General features: G+C 37.8%; 1 pseudogene; it reads left to right on the forward strand.

The window, feature by feature from the left end:
* The first annotated feature begins 2,720 nt into the window (after positions 1-2,720).
* On the forward strand, positions 2,721-7,135 carry LOC107697819 (protein-glutamine gamma-glutamyltransferase K-like; annotated as a pseudogene).
* Positions 7,136-9,758: the final 2,623 nt, after the last annotated feature.

A 9,758-nucleotide genomic window follows, 5' to 3' on the forward strand; every position in this document is an offset into this window, starting at 1 on the left:
GTAGAATTTATGGCAGAGAGGAGGTTTAAAAAAAATACATTCACCAAACACAGCAGATAAACACTGAAAATAAATAACAGATTTGGCAGTCAGAAGTAATTATGTACACTGCACTAATGAAGCCTGAAAGTGAAAGATGGAAACTTGTACTTAAGTACTTAATTCCACACAACAATTAAGAGATTTGAGTCTCTGAGAAGTGTTTCAGAATGACACCAGATCATAACATGAAAAGTCTTCTAGTTTCTGTAATGTAGCTAAGCAGAAAAGAGAGAAGAAAATGCCCCAACCTTTCCAAATGCATGTTTTTCTTTTCCAAGACAAATCCAGTGACCATCAACACTGTCCTGTGTGGTTCCTGCTGTCTTGGATTTTTCTGTATTGATGGACTTGGTCTGCAGCATGTCAGATTAATTATGGGAAAGACTGACTAGAGCATTATAATAATTGTCTGTAATACATAATAGAGATTATTTTGGAGATTATAAAATGCCTTACAGTAGACAGCCGCAGTGCTGAAAGCTCATTGAGCACTTCTTGAGAGTTTTTCCACCCAACATCTTCATCGACTGTGCCACACCACCCCATTTTACATTGATTTCACTGATTGAACTAAATTATTATGGTTTGATAAACACAATGGAATGGGAGATGAACTATGTGTTACAATGTAATTGTAGTGGTTATAATTAGTTCTCAATCTTTCTCGCTGTTTTTCAGTGACATTTCAAGGCTGACCACACCGAGTCTGACATTTATTCCCATGCAAAATGGCACATGAACTTGAATCGCTTGACTTTTCTTAATTTTCTCTTGAAGTTTGACTTGCCAAGTTAATTGTCAGGAAAAAATGAACTAAAATTATTTCACCCAAATATATTTTAAGTAAAGCCATTTTGACATGGATTGATTTCGAATTGGATTAAAGGATGGATGGATGGACGGTCGGATGGAATGAATACTGAATGAATGAATATTGTCCTTTTCATTGTTTTCTGTCAAGTTTGGCCAGAATTACTAGACATGCTATAGTCATATCAATTTGCTAAAGCCTTTGTAGAGTCATTATTCTTTTAATAATTTGCCGAACTGTTGAGTTATGGATGTATTTGAGTCATTTTGATTTAATTAGTCATATTAAAGGCTATTTATCCTTATTTTCTCATACGCCTTCTGGGTGGAGGATACGGTTCAGGTCGGGGATGGTGAACAATTATATTGTCTCAGAAAAAAAAATTCATGACATACTTGACAATGCATTTTATAATATAGTTGATAAATCCAAAGGTACATACTGATTTGAAGTTACAAAATCATATTCCTTACTTCCAGAGACATCTCTTCCTTCATCACTGCAGGGGCCGCTGTTAGGGAAAAGGAAAAAAGTAATTAAAGAATAAAACATGAAAATTAAACCGGTAATTTTTTCATCAATTCTCTTGCATGAGAATTTTCATACTCAAATTTTCTCTGCTTTCCAACTTTATGAGTCATTCTATTTAATAACTGACTAAAAGTCATATATCAAAGAGTCGTCCTTGTTCTGACAATCATGATAAATAATTGTAAGAATAATGGACTCTTAACAATACTGCAGTTTAATTTTGTATAATTATGCACTATTACTGTATGTATCGGAGCTAATTTTGCCTTAAAATCTCTTATCGAATCTCTTTGTTGCATTGCATAAAATGCATAAATCATTGTGCTCCTCACAACTCTCTTAATATAACAAGATTAACAAACAGGGTCATTAAGAAATATATAGACATACTTTGCTTATAGAATGTTTCTGATGTCTCGATCTCTGGGAGAATATTAATATATACTGCAATAAGTATAATTCGACATACACATTAAGAATAAATAAATAAATAAAAATAAGTGTGTGTATATATATATATATATATATATATATATATATACACACACTAGTTTTATTACTGTTGTCAATATCTTGGTGTATCCAGCATAGACAGTATCACACTGATTTTAATGGGTTCTATTCTCTGGTATAGATGTTAGTCTGAAAAAATGACTTTAAAGTTCAGAACAATTAAACTAAGATGTTAATTTGTCCCATTAATTTTCTAAAAGAGACCATTAAAATTAATATGACTCAAAATCCTTTAATCCCTTTCTTAAGAGGACAATTATTCACACTCTTCAGCTATGAGCTGTGGATGGGGTGGAGATGGAGATGTAGTATAAATATCCCGTCTGCTGTAGAGACAAACAACAGTACGAGCGACAAGTTGGTTAAAGCAGGACTTACTGTTCACTTGCTGCAGCACGTCGAGTTTTCGGTTCAGTTTCTCTTGAATAGACAAGGACAAAATCCATGTAAGTAATCATCTCAGACATTGTTTGAAACTTATTATTAATTTCTATTAGAAAGCTTACATCTAGAATTTATAGGCTGTTTTGTGGATCAAAAGTTAGTTAAAAACCCAACAATATCAGATTATTATTTCTGAAGTCTTTCCTTTTCTGGTATGATTGTATAGTTTATATAGTTAAAAATTTTGGCCTGATCATTTTGGGAACAGCCTAATGTTCTCATGTTAGGATATGTTTTTGCTGTCCAGTAATTGCAGCTTAAAAAGAAACTGGAGATCTGATTTCTAAGAACAAAGAGACCTTATTTATGAATTATTAACCATCTACTGACCAATTACAGATCACACTCATGTTTCTCATTTCTTTCTTTTTTGCCCAGCATGCCTTTTGCATACAACCCATACAAAAACCTCTGCACCGTTGGCCGTTTCCCAGCCATTAAACTGCAGGAGGACGACTGCAGGAAAGCAGCATGCTACACACCGGTTCACACCAACCCTTGCGTTAACCCATGCACAAGCTCTTGTGTCAAACTTAATGTTAACCCCTGTACCAACCCTTGCTCTAAACCTTATGTAAACCCTTGGGTAAACCCTTGCAATATCCCTTATGCTTACCCATATGTCAACCCTTGTGTTAACCCATGCGTTAACCCATGTGTTAACCCATGCACTACTCCATACGCTAATCCTTGCGACTTTGTCACTCCATGTCATGATTATGAGAAAAAGGAAGTCGTCATCAAGGAATTTGTGGATGACTGTACAAGCAAGCGAGTCTGTGGAGTCGATGGTAAGAGTCTTTGTGTTTTCTTTATCTTTGTCTTGAAATGGGAAATGTGTTATTCCTACTCGTTATAACTCAATTAATGATTTGTTTGATAACTAATTACCTGTTCTCTGCTTTTATGTTTTCTCAGATGCTGTTCTCCGGGTGTGTAAAGTAGACCTTCTCAAATGCAGGACCGGACAGAATCGTCAGGAGCATAACACACATTGTTTCCTTGATGATCATCTCATCGTCCGCAGAGGACAGTGTTTCAACATGTGGGTTGATCTGTGCCGTCCTTTCAATCCCAGTTGTGACAAGCTTCACCTGGAGCTCAAACTAGGTTAGTTTCGATATGACCCATGACAATAGAGGATATACTATATCTACATATGCAGAGGAGGAACATGTGAGGAGCTGAACCAGCATTTCTACCATCACTGGAATCTCTTGTTCTTCTCTGTGTTTTACAGGTCACATCCCATCCATCCGGGACGGCACTTATGTGATCGTTCCAATAGTGGAAGAATTCAAGAAAGGCTGCTGGGGGGCAAAAATTGTGGAACAAGGCCAAAACCGAATCAAACTGTGTGTGCACTCTGTGCCGACTGCTTGCGTTGGACGATACCAGCTTAGTGTCATGACACACTGTCCAGGAGGCAGATTCACTTTACCTTATGTTCCTGAAAATGACATTTACATGCTGTTCAACCCCTGGTGTAAAGGTACGTGTTTCATTATACTTTAAAATAACAACTGAAACCTAAATATGAAAATGTAATAGAATGAGGAAAGAAAGCACTATTAAAACTCCATGAAGCTTTTCCATTTAAAGCCCAATGTTTTCTTTATCAGATGACTGTGTGTACCTGAGTGATGAGGCGGAGAGAGCTGAGTATGTGCTGAATGACATGGGCAGAATCTACTATGGAACTAAGCAGCAGATTGCCTGCAAAACATGGAACTCTGGTCAAGTAAGAGCCAAACTTTCACTCATATATTACAAAAGTGCCTACACATGAGTTAACAGTATATCAGAGAGATGTTGGTAATCCACCGATTTCAGTGGGAGTAGTTGTGCGTCACAGGAAAATGGCAGAAACAACTAAACTTTTTCTAGTGTGTAAGTAATCCTATAAGTAATAAGGGTGTGCATTTAAAGTGTTGGAAACTATTGGGGTTGCTGCTGGAAATCTTTTCACATTTCATTTTTCTTGAAGCATCTGAAATAAAATTCTACAGAACAATATCTACTGTATAACATTTCCATGCACAAGATAGCATGACAAATTTTTTACATTTCCAACTTTCTCACTCCTCTGTCTGATTCTTAGTTTGAGAAGGGAATCTTGCCTGCATGTATGTATGTGTTGTAGAAGAGCTGTACACCTTGCTCAAACATGGAACTTTGGTCAAGTAAGAGCCAAAATTTAATTAATATATTACGAAAGTTCAACTGTATCTATATACGTTTATGATATGTCAGAGACAAAAGTACCGCTATGGTTTCTGTTTTTTCCTAACCTTCCCATATCCGAGATATAATTCCACAGAACAAGTGCACAAGATAGCATGAAGGTTGTTTCACAATCTCTAATTTTCTTCCTCTCTGATCTGTGATTCTTAGTTTGAGAAGGGAATCTTGTCTGCATGTATGTATGTGTTGGAGAAGAGCTGTACACCTTGCTCAGGGTGGGGAAGCCCCATTGACATTTCCAGAGTGGTGTCTGACATGGTGAGTCTTCATTTCCTTCTTATCAACACCCTGATTTCATGTTGGAAAGCCTTTAAAATGGTAAGAGTTTCTGCAGAATGGACGAGGAGAACAAGTTTTGAGAAAGTGATTATAGATGAAATGCACTTATATTCTCCTTCACTTTCTTGTAGTGTTGAGGTGTTTGGGCATTCCTGCTCGTCCAGTTTCAAACTTCTGTTCTGCTCATGACACTGATGTTTGTTTGACCACTGATGTCTATTTGGATGAGAAATTTCAGCTGATCGATCACATGAACCGTGATTCAATCTGGTAAGCATTATTAACAATCCAGATGTCATCAAGATTAATCTAAATGTCCCTGAAGTGTTTCTAGTTCTTTCTTCTTCTCTTCCATGTAGGAACTACCATGTGTGGAATGAGGCCTGGATGACTCGGTCAGACCTGCCATCTGGTTTCGGAGGTTGGCAGGTGGTTGATTCCACTCCTCAACTGACCAGCCAGGGCTTCTTCCGCTGCGGCCCCACCTCTGTTGCTGCAATCCGCAGTGGACAGACCTTCCTGAAGCATGATGTGCCCTTCCTTTTCGCTGAAGTGCGTTATTTCCTATAATTTACCATTGTGTCATACAGCGATTATAATGACACGACTTATGATTCCTTTTTTGTCTCTAGGTGAACAATGATAAGGTTTACTGGCAGCGGAGATGTGATGGGACCTTTGGTGTTGTTCATACTGAGAAGGATGTAGTAGGTCACTGCATCAGTACCAAAGCTGTTGGCTCAGATCAACGTGTAGACATCACAAATCTCTACAAACACCCACTTGGTAAAAACCACATGCATTTCTCTTAAAACATCTGGTCCAGCCCTCAACACTTTGTTTGAACCATGGTGCTTATAGAAATAATGAAGTTTGGTGTCTCTCCTGTGATTCATCTCCATGTAAATTTTACTCTTTCTTCCATTGATTAGGTTCTTCTGAGAAGAGCACTGCTTTGGAAACAGCCCTTCGTCATGGGTTGAGAAGATGCACATACCCACTGCCCTGTGCTGAGGATGTTGTCTGTGAAGTCAGCCTGAAAGAGGACGGACCATGTGTGGGCAAGGATGCCGTGCTTTACATCAATCTAAAAAACAAATGCAGCTCACCTCGTAGCGTCACCCTCTACAGCCAGGCTGCAGCCATGTACTACACCGGAGTCAGAAAGACCTTCCTGAAGAGAGACCAGACATGCATCGAGCTCAAGCCCTCTGAATGTGAGAAATCATACATTTTTGTAAGAGTTGCAATGGATGAGACCACACAGTTGGCATAATGCAGCTTATGGGTAAAGAGACTAGTCATGAAAGCATAAGTATTCATTCAGTGTTTGTCATTTTCCCCACAATAGGCAAACCTCTGGAATGGACCCTGAGTTGTGACGAGTATAAGGAACACCTGGTGGATCACACCTCACTGATGCTCAACCTCTTTGGACACGTGGCTCAGACTAAGCAGGTTCTGGCCACCCAGTACAGCTTCAGACTGCGCACACCAGATCTGGTTATCGCTGTGAGTTTAAAGTTACAGTTCAACTGCTTAATCCTTTGATTGGTTGAAATCGTGAAGTGCTAAATTGTGTCTTATATGTGGTTATTCTCAGCCTGTATGTGATGCTGTCTTGGGACAAGAAGTGCCAGTCAAAATCACTTTCCAGAATCCACTGCCTTGTGTACTGAAAAACACTGCATTCCGCTTTGTGGGACTTGGACTGCAGCATGCCAGAGTTGTCAACTATGGGTAAAATTATTTTAATTGCTCAATAAAATAATGAATTATTTTTGCATTATTCTATTTAATTTTCAATCAATTATATTAATTATGATTTAATGGCTGAACATAATGGTAAACTCAATATCTGTTGCTAAACAGTTTGTGTGATTATTTAATCTAAAAAAAATAATAAAACTAATTTAAAATGTATATAGTAGTATAAAATAATCTTTCTTTCTTTCACAGTGACATTGCAGGGCATGCTACAGTGTGCCTGACGGAGAAGTTTATTCCCAAGTGTCACGGCCCACAGAAACTTCTGGCATCATTTGATTGTCCTCAGCTCACTCAGGTGCATGGATTCACCAACATTGTTGTCAAACAGCACTGTTAAACCAATCAAATAACCAAAACAGATGAAACGTCATGGCTCCATTGAATAGAAAGCGCTCACACTGAATTGATTTGCAGAGTTAGATAACAGCTGTTAGTTTCTCTTAACCTACAAGCTGTAAACATTAAACTTCTCACAATGCATTTAATAATGATGTCGGACAACTGCACTAATGCTTTATACAAGACAATGTTGTCTTTTCATCTTTTCTGATTTTTTAGTAGTCTTTTGGGAATTGGCATTTATGAGTTTGAAAGATTATAAATGTAATTCTGAATAGTCATTAACCTTTTTTGCTCATTTGAAAACTCAAGTAATTGTATCATGGTGTTGGTTACTCTGTCCTGTGTAGCTTCAGCTTCAAATAAAATATTTCCAGAATGCTAAGCTGTGTCAGTTTGTGATATTGAGAAGGATCTATTTAAATGAGGCTTTATTCCTCTTGTCGTTTAAAATTAGTAATACATTCTTGTCTTATATACTTTGCAGAACATAGAATTTTATACACATATATCCAAACTTTTGCAGACTGCTTGTTTCAAAAACCACAGAACATTAATATAGACCAGTGGTCGCCAACCCGACCATCTTTATCACTGTCCCAGTAGCTCCCGGCAATAACAGAAAAATAAGTACAAAAAATATATTAAATTTTTCCCGTCTTTGTACTTCGTTATTTTGGGGAGCTACTGGGACAGTGATAAATAAAAATACGCCATGCTTTAGTCTGTAAACAGGTCATTTTAAAAGAGGCCAGAGACGCTAAAGATGAAAAACTTTATAATCATTTTTTGAATCGAAGGAGACGTAGATGTGTATCTTTAGCGAAACAGCGCAGAGAGCCGCTTCTGGGATCCTTGAAACGTGCCACGGACCGGCTGCTATAAACACAAGCATTGACTAAAGTGGACGCGATCAGCTCCAGTGGCCGTGTTGGAGCCGTAATGCGCTGTAGATGTGTGCAGTGTAAATAAGGGGTTATCCAAGTGAAAACGGCCATGTATGAGGTGTTTCTTGGAGGTTGTAATACATTAAAGAATGATCATGTGAAATTTACATACGCCAAGTGACCTGTAAATGCGACAAAACTGTTTCCATTGCAGTTTTGCAAAATATTCCTTTCTCGAAAAGCCTGAAAAATCACCTCATGCAAGAGTACTAATTTAGATATATGGGAGTTTTGCAAAATTTACGTTTCCATTGGGCGCATTTTCAATTTTCAATTTTAATTTGCGCAGTTTGAAGGGTAATGGAAACGCGCTGTCGGGATAAGAAATAGAAGGAAGAATTGTCGGTTCGTCAGTCCATGACAATGGAGCCAACTCATACAGATCTTTACCACCAATTAACTTTAGTTATGATTTAGCAGCTTCCACACGTTTTTTCCGTGGTTTAGACAGAGATTATCTTACTATAGATGAGAGGGTCTGTATTACTTACTACTGGAGAAAGCGTAACGGCTAACTTGGATCACGTGTGCCGTAATAACCAATTACATTACAGCCTTGACGTCATTGAATTTCAGTCAGAGTTGTGCGACACTCAGTCGCCGTTTACGGATTCCATAAGAATGAATGAGAAATGCGACCAACGATGCCCTCAGCGAAGCTGTATCAGTATCAGTTCCCACAGAAGCGATCTTACTTAACACGCTGGGCAAGTATGAATGAAAGAAGTAGGTTGAGGCGCGGCGTCCACGTGGAAGTTTGAGATTTTGTGCAAGGAGCGGTCGTGTCAGAGCAGAAACTAAATGTTGCTGTTGTGCAGTAATGGATGAAGACTCAGAGGAATTGTTAATGGAGGATAGCATAGTATTTACGGAGGTATCACCAAGAAAGAAAAATAAAAAATGCAAGAAAATTAATAAGGAGCAGGAAGATGGTAACGTAAGGATTTTAGGTATTCAAGATACATTTAAAGAAAAGCCCAAAACACATCAGCAAATTTCTAGAGAAGATCAAGGTCAGAATCATGAAGATGATGGATTTAAAGTTATGATGACATTTGAAAAGATTTCAGGGAAACATTTGCATCCCATAGGATTATCCAAAGCGATAGACAAAACAGTTGGGGCAGTTGTCTTAGCTAAATGCTTGGGACAAGGGAGAGTTTTGATAATAGTGAAGGATGTTGGACAAAAAAACAAATGACTTAATATGAAAGAAATGAAAGGAGAAAAGATCACTGCTAAAGAAATTGGAGTAAATACATATGAAAAGGGAGTAATATATGGAATTCCAACATATATAACCTCTGATGAAATCCAAGAAAACATTAAGGGAGGTAAAATAGTTAACGTAAAGAGACTGTATAAGAATAAAGATGGACAACGACAGGAAAGTTTGAGTGTTTTGTTAACTTTTGATGGAAAAATGTCGGAAAAAGTACAAATGGGATATACAGGTGCATCTCAATAAATTAGAATGTCGTGGAAAATTTCATTTATTTCAGTAATTCAACTCAAATTGTGAAACTCGTGTATTAAATAAATTCAATGCACACAGACTGAAGTAGTTTAAGTCTTTGGTTCTTTTAATTGTGATGATTTTGGCTCACATTTAACAAAAACCCACCAATTCACTATCTCAACAAATTAGAATATGGTGACATGCCATTCAGCTAATCAACTCAAAACACCAGCAAAGGTTTCCTGAGCCTTCAAAATGGTCTATCAGTTTGGTTCACTAGGCTGCACAAACATGGGGAAGACTGCTGACCTGACAGTTGTCCAGAAGACAATCATTGACACCCTTCACAAGGAGGGTAAGCCACAAACATTCATTGCCA

This window comes from Sinocyclocheilus anshuiensis, unplaced genomic scaffold (assembly GCF_001515605.1).
Source record: "Sinocyclocheilus anshuiensis isolate Anshui unplaced genomic scaffold, SAMN03320099.WGS_v1.1 scaffold78, whole genome shotgun sequence".
NCBI lineage: Eukaryota > Metazoa > Chordata > Actinopteri > Cypriniformes > Cyprinidae > Sinocyclocheilus > Sinocyclocheilus anshuiensis.